Source organism: Oncorhynchus clarkii, unplaced genomic scaffold (assembly GCF_045791955.1).
Source record: "Oncorhynchus clarkii lewisi isolate Uvic-CL-2024 unplaced genomic scaffold, UVic_Ocla_1.0 unplaced_contig_1720_pilon_pilon, whole genome shotgun sequence".
Classification (NCBI taxonomy): Eukaryota; Metazoa; Chordata; class Actinopteri; order Salmoniformes; family Salmonidae; genus Oncorhynchus; species Oncorhynchus clarkii.
In genome coordinates, this window is record NW_027260939.1 from 148,838 (window position 1) to 160,069 (window position 11,232).

At 43.3% G+C, this 11,232-nt stretch overlaps 1 protein-coding gene across 1 annotated transcript in view; it reads right to left on the bottom strand.

The window, feature by feature from the left end:
* Positions 1-10,285, bottom strand: part of LOC139402454 (cohesin subunit SA-1) — a 49,843-nt gene extending 39,558 nt beyond the window's left edge. The window contains exon 1 of the mRNA XM_071146410.1: positions 10,127-10,285. The gene's annotated coding sequence lies outside the window, so the exon portion shown is untranslated. The remainder of the gene's footprint in view (positions 1-10,126) is intronic.
* Between the last annotated feature and the right edge of the window lie 947 nt (positions 10,286-11,232).

Sequence of the window (11,232 nt, forward strand, 5' to 3'; positions counted from 1 at the left end):
GACAGCAGTGGCTTGTTGCAAACAGGATGCATGTTTTGGAATATGTCTATTCTGAACAGGATTTATTATTTTCAAAATGTAATTTAGGTTAGTATTGTGGAATAACTACAAGGTTGTGGACCCATACTTAGTCTTCTCCTATCACAGCCATTAAACTCTGTAACAGTTATAAAGTAACCATTGGCCTCATGGTGAAATCCCTGAGCCGTTTCCTTCCTCTCCGGCATCTGAGTTAGTAAGGCCGCCTGTATCTTTGTTGTGTATTGATACACCATCCAACGTGTAATTAATAAGGGTTAAGCAAATGTTCCCTCCTGAATGTATTTAGACTTGGCATATCAAAGGGGTTGAATCCTTACTGACATTTCAGCTTTTAATTTTTAATGAATTAGTAAACATTTCTAAAAACACAATTCTCCTTTGACATTATGGAGTATTGTGGGTAGACCATTGACAAAACATTTAATCCATTTCAAATTCAGGTTGTAACAAAATGTGGAAAAAGTCAAGGGGTGTGAATACTCTGAAGGCACGGTGTGTGTGTGTGTGTGTGTACGTATACTAGAGGTTGACCGATTAATCGGAATGGCCGATTAATTAGGGCCGATTTCAAGTTTTCATAATCGGAAATCTGTATTTTTGGGCGCCGATTTGCAGATAAAAAAAATAAAAAATAATGATACACCTTTATTTAACTAGGCAAGTCAGTTAAGAACACATTCTTACTTTCAATGACGGCCTAGGAACGGTGGGTTAACTGCCTTGTTCAGGGGCAGAACCACAGATTTTCACCTTGTCAGCTCGGGAGAACCAATCTTGCAACTTTACAGTTAACTAGTCCAACGCAATAACGACCTGCCTCTCTCTCGTTGCACTCCACAAGGAGACTGACTGTTACGCGAATGCAGTAAGCCAAGGTAAATTGCTAGTTAGAATTAAACTTATCTTATAAAAAACAATCAATCATAATCTCTAGTTAACTACACATGGTTGATGAGATTACTAGATATTATCTAGCGTGTCCTGCGTTGCATATAATCTGACTGAGCATACAAGTATCTAAGTATCTGACTGAGCGGTGGTGGGCAGAAGCAGGCACGTAAACATTCATTCAAACAGCACTTTTGTGCATTTTGCCAGCAGCTCTTCATTGTGCGTCGAGCACTGCACTGTTTATGACTTCAAGCCTATCAACTCCCGAGATGAGGCTGGTGTAACCGAAGTGAAATGGCTAGCTAGTTAACGCGTGCTAATAGCGTTTCAAACGTCACTCGCTCTGAGCCTTCTAGTTGTTGTTCCCCTTGCTCTACATGGGTAACGCTGCTTCGATGGTGGCTGTTGTCGTTGTGTTGCTGGTTCGAGCCCAGGGAGGAGTGAGGAGAGGGACAGAAGCTATACTGTTACACTGGCAATACTAAAGTGCCTATAAGAACATTAATAGTCAAAGGTTAATGAAATACAAATGGTACAGAGTGAAATAGTCCTATAATTCCTATAATAACTACAACCTAAAACTTCTTACCTGGGAATATTGAAGACTCATGTTGAAAGGAACCACCAGCTTTCATATGTTCTCATGTTCTGAGCAAGGAACTGAAACGTTAGCTTTCTTACATAGCACATATTGCACTTTTACTTTCTTCTCCAACACTTTGTTTTTGCATTATTTAAACCAAATTTAACATGTTTCATTATTTACTTGAGGCTAAATTGATTTTATTGATGTATTATATTAAGTTAAAATAAGTGTTGATTCAGTATTGAATGAAAATACAAATAAATAAATAAAATAAAAACATTTTTTATTTATTTTTATCGATTAATCGTTATCTGCTTTTTTGGTCCTCCAATAGTCGGTATTGGCGTTGAAAAATCATAATCGGTCGACCTCTAACGTATACACACACACACTTCAGCTATTTGACTGACCAAGCTGCATCAGATGACCTGGCCTCCACAAATCACCCGACCTCAACCCAATTATTATTTATTTTAACCTTCATTTAACGAGGCAAGTCAGTTAAGAATATAATTCTTATTTATAAAATGACAGCCCAACAAAAGGCAAAATATCTTCTGCAAGGACGGGGGCTGGGATTCACTTTTTTTCTTTTTAAATAACATAAATATAGGACAACACACACATCACGACAAGAGAGACAACACAACATAAAGAGAGACCTAAGACAACAAATGTCTTAAATTGTCTTAAAGCCTCAATTGAGATGGTTTGGGATGAGTTGGACTGCAGAGTGAAGGAAAAGCAGACAACAAGTGCTCAGCATATGTGGGAACTCTCACTTCAACACTGTTGGAAAAGCATTCCAGGTGAAGCTGGTTGAGAGAATGCCAAGAGTGTGCAAACCTGTCATCAAGGTAAAGGGTGGCTACTTTGAAGAATCTCAAACAAAAATCTATTTTGATTTGTTTAACACTTTTTTGGTTACTACATGATTTCACTTGTGTTATTTCATAGTTTTGATGTCTTCATTATTATTCTACAATGTAGAAAATAGTAAAAATAAAGAAAACCCTGGAATGAGTATGTGTGTCCAAACCTATGACTGGTACTGTATATATATATATATATTTATTTATTTAAAATAACATCATCGGTGGGCCGCTTATTGGAGAACCCTGTTCTGAAGGGTAATGACGTGACGGGATGAAGTATCTCACACACAACCGCTCTCTTTCACTCACTCCCCATTCGTCCATCTTCTCCCTCTCCTACTCTTCCCCATCTCTTTCTCTCTGCCAGTCCCACATGGAATGAGTCTTTAAGCAACAGCGTAGTAGATATTGTAGTGAAATGTGTGTGTCGGGGGAAAAATCTGTCAATTTGCCCTTGAGCAAGGCACTTAACCCTAATTGCTCTTGTAAGACGCTCTGGATAGGAGGGTCTGCTAAATGACTCCAATGTAAAATGTAATAAGGGAATAACATGTGTCCTCACTGTGTCCAGCCCATTGGCCATGAAAAAAATACCTTCCTAGTTTTCATTCTCTGGTCCCTTGAATCATGCCAATAAATAAACTCAAGCCCCCTTGACAAATGAGTGGAGCTCCTCTGGCCTGCTCTAAGGTATCTGTAGTAGGGGTTCACTTAATAATGCAGCATCATGGACTCTATATTACAGAGAGCCTCTACAGTAATACAGTGGTTTTACAGAGCTCTAGTGTAGGCTTTGGGCTGTAGCCTCTACAGTAACACAATGCCTTTACAGAGCTCTAGTGTAGGCGTTGGGCTGTAGCCTCTACAGTATTACAATGTCTTTACAGAGCTCTAGTGTAGGCGTTGGGCTGTAGCCTCTACAGTAATACAATGTCTTTACAGAGCTCTAGTGTAGGCTTTGGGCTGTAGCCTCTACAGTAACACAATGTCTTTACAGAGCTCTAGTGTAGGCTTTGGGCTGTAGCCTCTACAGTAATACAGTGGTTTTACAGAGCTCTAGTGTAGGCTTTGGGCTGCAGCCTCTACAGTGGTGTTACAGAGCTCTAGTGTAGGCTTTGGGCTGCAGGCTCTACAGTAATACAGTGGTTTTACAGAGCTCTAGAGTAGGCTTCGGGCTGCAGGCTCTACAGGAATCCAGTGGTTTTACAGAGCTCTAGAGTAGGCTTTGGGTTACAGGCTCTACAGGAATCCAGTGGTTTTACAGAGCTCTAGAGTAGGCTTTGGGTTACAGGCTCTACAGTAATACAGTGGTTTTACAGAGCTCTAGTGTAGGCTTTGGGCTGCAGCCTCTACAGTGGTGTTACAGAGCTCTAGTGTAGGCTTTGGGCTGCAGGCTCTACAGTAATACAGTGGTTTTACAGAGCTCTAGAGTAGGCTTCGGGCTGCAGGCTCTACAGGAATCCAGTGGTTTTACAGAGCTCTAGAGTAGGCTTTGGGTTACAGGCTCTACAGGAATCCAGTGGTTTTACAGAGCTCTAGAGTAGGCTTTGGGTTACAGGCTCTACAGTAATACAGTGGTTTTACAGAGCTCTAGTGTAGGCTTTGGGCTGCAGCCTCTACAGTAACACAGTGGTTTTACAGAGCTCTAGTGTAGGCTTTGGGCTGCAGCCTCTACATAAAAAAAACAAAAGGTTTCTAAAGAAATATTTTTTTCTTGCCAACAGGCAAGAAAAAAAGAAAGAGAAAGGAAAAAGTAAAATTAAGATTCTCTCTGCAATGGCCGCCTGGCTCACTGCAGCTATCGCAAAATGGAGACGCAGGGAGAGCGAGGGAGGGAGAGTGAAATGGAGGAGAGAACAAGAGCACAAAGGGAGATCAGCGGGAGCAGAGGAGGAAGAGAGAGGGGAGGAGGGCTGGGGGGAGCTGGGAGAAAGAGACTCATTAGTTTGTCTCATCTTTCTGCCTCTCTCACCTTGACCCACATTCACTGTCTGTTGCTATTCCCCCCCCCCCCCCCCCCCCACACACACTTTGATTTCTCCAGCTGAGGCTATTATACCCTAATGACATAAGAGGCTCCAGAATGTTATCATTTCACTACAGAGAACCCATTACTGTGACTAGCAGAATCCCTGTGTGTGTGTGTGTGTGATAAAGACTGTGGGTTCAAGAGCACTACATGTCCAGGGCTGAACTTCCTGCAGTCAGCCTATGAAGTCAGATGTTTGTTTGGCCAAAGGTGTTTGGGGGGAAAGTGACATTCCCAGGTTGTCAATGTGCTAGCGTGACTGTCCAGAAATAGAACCTAAGGCCTGACCTCTCATCATCTCAACTCCAGACAGCATTAGCCCATTGAGCTAAAGCCTAAACATCCTAACATTAGTCTTCAGGTCCTGACAGGCAAGGTTCATCTTCCATGAGGGTAGTTTACCAGACCACTGCTGATACAATGGTAATGGAGTAATCTGATAATCTGGGGGTTAGAAGGGGTAGTTTAATCTACCGTGCTACAGGGAAACCCTTAATCCCACATGAGACTATAAGGGCAGATGAAGTGAACAACACACACCCTTAATCTGAGTGAGAGCAGGCTTTCTCTGACAGAAAATCTCAGGAGCACGAGATATATATATATATATATATATATATATGTGCAGACAATGATGTAAAATATGTATGTTAGTGTGTGTATGTGTGTGTGTGTGTGTATGCAACTGTACTTTATTGATCCCCTGAGGGTAGGCCCACATTAAATGTGTCACCAGCAGTAGTAGTGTTGGAGAATAATGTGCTAGAAAAACAAATCAGTCAAGCATCGGCTGGAGGAATATTAGCAGCATCATCATGTTAGCGTTAGATGCAATGCTACCGTGCTGAAACATACTTGACTGTGTGCTTTCAATGCCTTAGATACATACATTTCATGTTACACTAGTATAGCCAACTGGGTGTTGAACCAAGTGGCCAACAAGTACACCAGTCTGCTAGGTCTCAGGGAATGATGTTAATCAACCAAGCGCAGCGCTGGACAGGAAGGCTTCAGAGCATTTTCAGCCCCACATTCTCTCTCTCCATCTGATGCTACAGGTCAGCTAGCCAACACGCTAAACAGCAGCTAGCCAGCCCGCTAAACATCCGCTAGCCAACCCGCTAAACATCCGCTAGCCAACCCGCTAAACATCCGCTAGCCAACCCGCTAAACATCCGCTAGCCAACCCGCTAAACATCCGCAAGCCAACCCGCTAAACATCCGCTAGCCAACCCGCTAAACATCCGCTAGCCAACCCGCTAAACATCCGCTAACCAACCCGCTAAACATCCGCTAGCCAACCCGCTAAACAGCCGCACAGCTTCCCTGTATACATACCAGCTTCAATATCTTGTCATTATTCTAAAGAGACGTAGGGCCTATTCATTCAGTGAACCCGCTTGATAATGGTCATTCCCTAAAACTGAAATAATACTTTCTTCACACACACTTTCACAAACACAGTGCTAAATCTGGATTCAGCTTGAATTCAATAACTATGTCTAAACTGAGTCTGCTGAAGTCAAGGTGGACACTCTGGAGCTGTGTAATGGCAACATGTTACAGTATAATTTATTGTGTAATTGGCCTGATCATAAAAATACTAAATCAGTTACAAATCAAAACTGGTTAAGTCACACAAATCAACTAGCTATTACAAATGAATAACTTACTATAAATATACTAGTCATTACACAGGCCCTCGCCCCCAAATATTTGTATAACAGGATATATATATATATATATATATATATATATAAGCAATTAAGGTCACAGTTCTGAAAATGTAGGACACTAAAGAGGCCTTTCTACTGACTCTGAAAAACACCAAAAGAAAGATGCCCAGGGTCCCTGCTCATCTGCGTGAACGTGCCTTGGGCATGCTGCAAGAAGGTATGAGGACCGCAGATGTGGCCAGGGCAATAAATTGCCATGTCCGTACTGTGAGACGCCCAAGACAGTGCTACAGGGAGACAGGACAGACAGCTGATCGTCCTCGCAGTGGCAGACCACGTGTAACAACACCTGCACAGGATCAGTACATCCGAACATCACACCTGCGGGACAGGTACAGGATGGAAACAACAACTGCCCGAGTTACACCAGGAACGCACAATCCCTCCATCAGTGCTCAGACTGTCCGCAATAGGCTGAGAGAGGCTGGACTGAGGGCTTGAAGGCCTGTTGTAAGGCAGGTCCCCACCAGACATCACCGGCAACAACGTCACCTATGGGCACAAACCCACCGTCGCTGGTCTAGACAGGACTGGCAAAAAGTGCTCTTCACTGATGAGTCACGGTTTTGTCTCACCGGATTCGCGTTTATCGTTGAAGGAATGAGAGTTACACCGAGGCCTGTACTCAGGAGCAGGATCGATTTGGAGGTCGTCATGGTCTGAGGCGGAGTGTCATCAGCATGATCGAATTTAGCATTTTGTTATTGCAGGCAATCTCAACGCTGTGCGTTACAGGGAAGACATCCTCCTCCCTCATGTGGTACCCTTCCTGCAGGCTCATCCTGACATGACCCTACAGCATGACAATACCACCAGTCATACTGCTCGTTCTCTGCGTGATTTCCTGCTAGACAGGAATGTCAATGTTCTGCCATGGCCAGCGAGGATCCCGGATCTCAATCCCATTCAGCACGTCTGGGACCTGTTGGATCGGAGGGTGAGGGCTAGGGCCATTCCCCCCAGAAATGTCTGGAAACTTGCAGGTGCCTTGGTGGAAGAGCGGGGTAACATCTCACAACAAGAACTGGAAAATCTGGTGCAGTCCACTAGGAGGAGATGCACTGCAGTACTTAATGCAGCTGGTGGCCACACCAGATACTGACTTACTTTTGATTTTGACCCCCCCTTTGTTTAGGGACACATTATTCCATGTCTGTTAGTCACATGTCTGTGATATGTTTATATAAATATTTACACATGTTAAATTTGATGAAAATAAACGCAGTTGGCAGTGAGAGGACGTTTCTTTTTTTCCCTGAGTTAATATTTATAATAATTTAGGATTTCAGTTTTGGGTCAAATAATACCAAAATCACAAGGAAATCCAAAAAAAAAAGATGTCGCGTGTCTCAATGAAATCAAGATATGAAATTACTGTTATTTGAAAATACAGCCATTTATGTCCATTTGCAGTGTACAAATTATTATAATTATGTTCCGGTCCCACGACCATCGGCTCTGATAAAAACCTGCCTGTGGTTGAATCTAGTTGCCAACCTCTCCTTTAATGTAGACTCCACATGACCTACTGCTGCATTCATATACGGTCTGCTACATAACAGTCTCGTCTGGATTACCGGACTGGGCCCACGGCAGAATGACCAGATGTCATTGTTTTCAATGAGAGAGCGACGGTAACTTCCTGTTCCTTACAGAACAGCCACTCCAGTGTTTCCCCTGCCTTTGAATAGGTAGGGAGGGCTCCCCATCTAGCTCTTCCCCTGGTCTAAACAAATTGAAATGTTTTGTTCAAGGTCCTACATGTGGCCTAGCTAAATGCCACGATTACACCAGGCACTACCGCTAACGGTTAAACTACCGGAGACCATCCAGTTAACGGGTGGTGCAAACAAGGACACATTCTGCAACGTAATGGTCGGCGACTATGAGCTTGGCGACCAAGTTTATGCAAGTTAGCAGCTACTATTAGTAGTTGTAAAGGAATAAAAATATGAAAAACGACAGTGCTGTTTGAAGCGGTATCGTTGCCTTTTAATCCACGACTAGCGCCTCTGGTTAACTTTTGTGTAAACAGCAGCTTGCTAGTGTTTCATGTTTGGTTCACGTTCATTGAAAACATTATTAGCCTACAACTCTAGCCTATTTCCAACAAATGTTTTTGGATAATATTGGTAAGCTATTAGGAAACCTATTTCAGTGAATTTGTACTCCCATGTTCTTCAAAAACCATGAAAAAGAAATCGACGACATCATGAGCCGAATAAGTGCAGGTGAAAGTGATGGCAATACAAGTCCAACAGATAAGAAGGGAGGCAAGGTGGTAGAGGGGGCAAGGTGCTGTCTGAAGAGACAGACCCTCAGACTGTTGCAGATGGGCAGCATCTGTGCTGTAGAACTATTGCTAAAATGTTAGGTTTGTAGACTTGTATCCCAGCCCCTGACTCAACAAAGTCAAAAACTAGGCTGCTCAAAAGTACTGTATACCCCATTGCATTGAAACGTTTCCCATTTCAAGTTGATTTGCCATATGTAATCGGTTAGTCATACACTGGAAATCTTACCAAGTCACACTACTCAACCAAGAACTGTGTCAACAACAGCCCTGCCAAGTGAAGATCATATCCTGGCCTGCAGTTTGTGGTGTTTTATGGCTGTGTACTAAATATTGTCAGACAATGTTGTACGTTCTATGCAAAAGGAGAGGGGGAACATAACAATGTGGGACAATAAAGTTATTTTGTATCTCTAGCACCAGTGGTAGTTTACAGTCAGTTGGTCTTCCAGGATGCATAGCTTACAGTAGACTGCTAGTTCAGTCTGCTGGTGGAAAGTCACATGGCTGAGCTTGTTGCATAACCACTTTGTTGACAATCAGTGAATGATCACGAGGACACAAGCTGCCTGTATAATCCTTTACCCTAAACATCCGACTCTAGACTCTATACAAAGAGCAGTGAAGTTGGGTGTGTAACACAATCAAAGAGTTAGGCTTAAATTAGCCAGCTAGCTAACTTGACCAAATAGTCTCAAACTCCATAATAAAGAAAGATGTATGTGGATATGAAACGGTAGAAGTGAACAGATATCCTCATTAACCCATAACTGACTTCTGACAGAAGAATGGATCCCTGGGAGAGAGGTCTGGAGTAGGAAGCATGGAGACCAACAGCGTTGGACTGTAACCAGGGTTGGATTTGGAACCCATCCCCCTCACACACTTCCCCGCTAAATTTCGTTTAGCAGAGAAAGGGGCGGAGTGGGTTAGCAAACTAGCTAGCTGCACTTTACAAAAAATAATCTACTAGTCAAAATATTGCAATTTGTCAAGAATCCCAACGTTGAACTTCGGTACAATAAGTAACATGTCAAAACAATGGGTGGGAAAACAGGAAGCAATGTTGCTAAGGTTACTGGTGAAATTTCTGCAGAATCTCTACGAATGGAGTGATAGATTGGCAAGGATGGATGTCAAATAGCACTGGTGACAGCAACCCGACTAACACTGACGTTACATTGCTCCCAAATATATCATCCGAAACCCCGACACATATGCAATGAATTGGGGTTAGCTAGCAACAATAGCGCAGGCGGCACCATAACGTTGCAATAAGAGAGTCTGCATACAACACTGTGTTGACGCTTTGAATCTGTCCGTCTATCAAGAGCAATAAAAACACATCACACACATTGTCTTAGTAACGGGAAAACTAAGAGCGAGTGGTGAAAAGTGATTCTGGCAAAACACAGCGGTCAAGTCTCTCGTGCGTCCCTGTAATCTGACATGTAGAGACATTCCCGCTAATGGCCCTCGACCATGTAGCTAGCTAGCCGAAGAGAGAGAATACATCCAGTTCTCTCTCCGCTAGCTTGCGGAGCAGCACCCATCCCCCTCCTCTCTCCCCATCCCTCTCTCGTTCTCGTTCTCTGAATCCACCATCTTGATTCTGAGACCCGTCTCCCCTTTCGCACAAGCCAAAAACACAACCAAAATACCAAACAAACTCACCTTTACCGGCCATCGACCAATCGATTACTGTCTTCCGAAATAAAAAATCGATATATCTGATAAAAGTGTGTCGATTTTAATATTGTAAATATGTCGTGAGAAGCGGGAACCGCGCCTTGGAGCAGAAAGGAACAATCCTAAACTGCCATCTGGTGGAGCCTTCCTCGCTGTAATGCTGTTCTGGTGGCGCAGCCTCTCACTGCAACCTTACTGCCTCCTGGCGGACACAGACGAGATGATTGCAACGGGTGCGCGCCGCGGGGGCGAGGAGAGGGGAGGCACTGCAGGACCCCGCGAAAAGAGGGAAACAGTGGGGGGCGCGCTCAGATCCACGGGCACGCGTAGAAGGGGAGGGCGAGTTTAGCTGGCAGTGTTTTGTTCGGTGGATTGATGGTAAATAGGCCTTAACAGAGGACACATCTAGGAGGCTATAACATCTAGATTACCCCTCAAAACACAATTTACCAGGCTACAATACACACATGTCACATTATTAGTGCAGTATCTTGCCTGAGACCTGAAGACTCATGTTAGCTCCAAGTTGTAATGCCTAGGCTTTAGCTGTGGCAAAGATGATCTGGGTTCAATATCTGGTCTGTCAAAATCTCGCTCTCTCTGGTTTTATTTAGCTTGTCTGCATTGGTTGGTCCTGTTGAGGTGAGACTATCTCAATATCTGCCACATACAGGGCCTTCAGAAAGTATTCACACCTCTTGACTTTCTCCACATTTAGTTGTGTTACAGCCTGAACTTAAAATGTATTAAATGTAGATGTTTGTGTCACTGGCCTACACACAACACCCCATAATGTCAAAGTGGAATTATGTTTTTCAAAATGTTTACAATTTTTTAATTTTTTTATTCAAAGCTGAAATGTTTTGAGTCGATAAGTGTTCAACCCCATTGTTATGGCAAGCCTAAATATGTTCAGGAGTAAACATGTACTTAACAAGTCACATAATATGTTGCTTGGACTCTGTGTGCAATAATAGTGTTTAACATGATTTTTGAATGACTACCTCATCTCTGTGCCCTACCACAGGATGTTGGTGGCACCTTAATTGGGGAGGACGGGCTCGTTGTAATGGCTGGAGCAGAATGAGTGA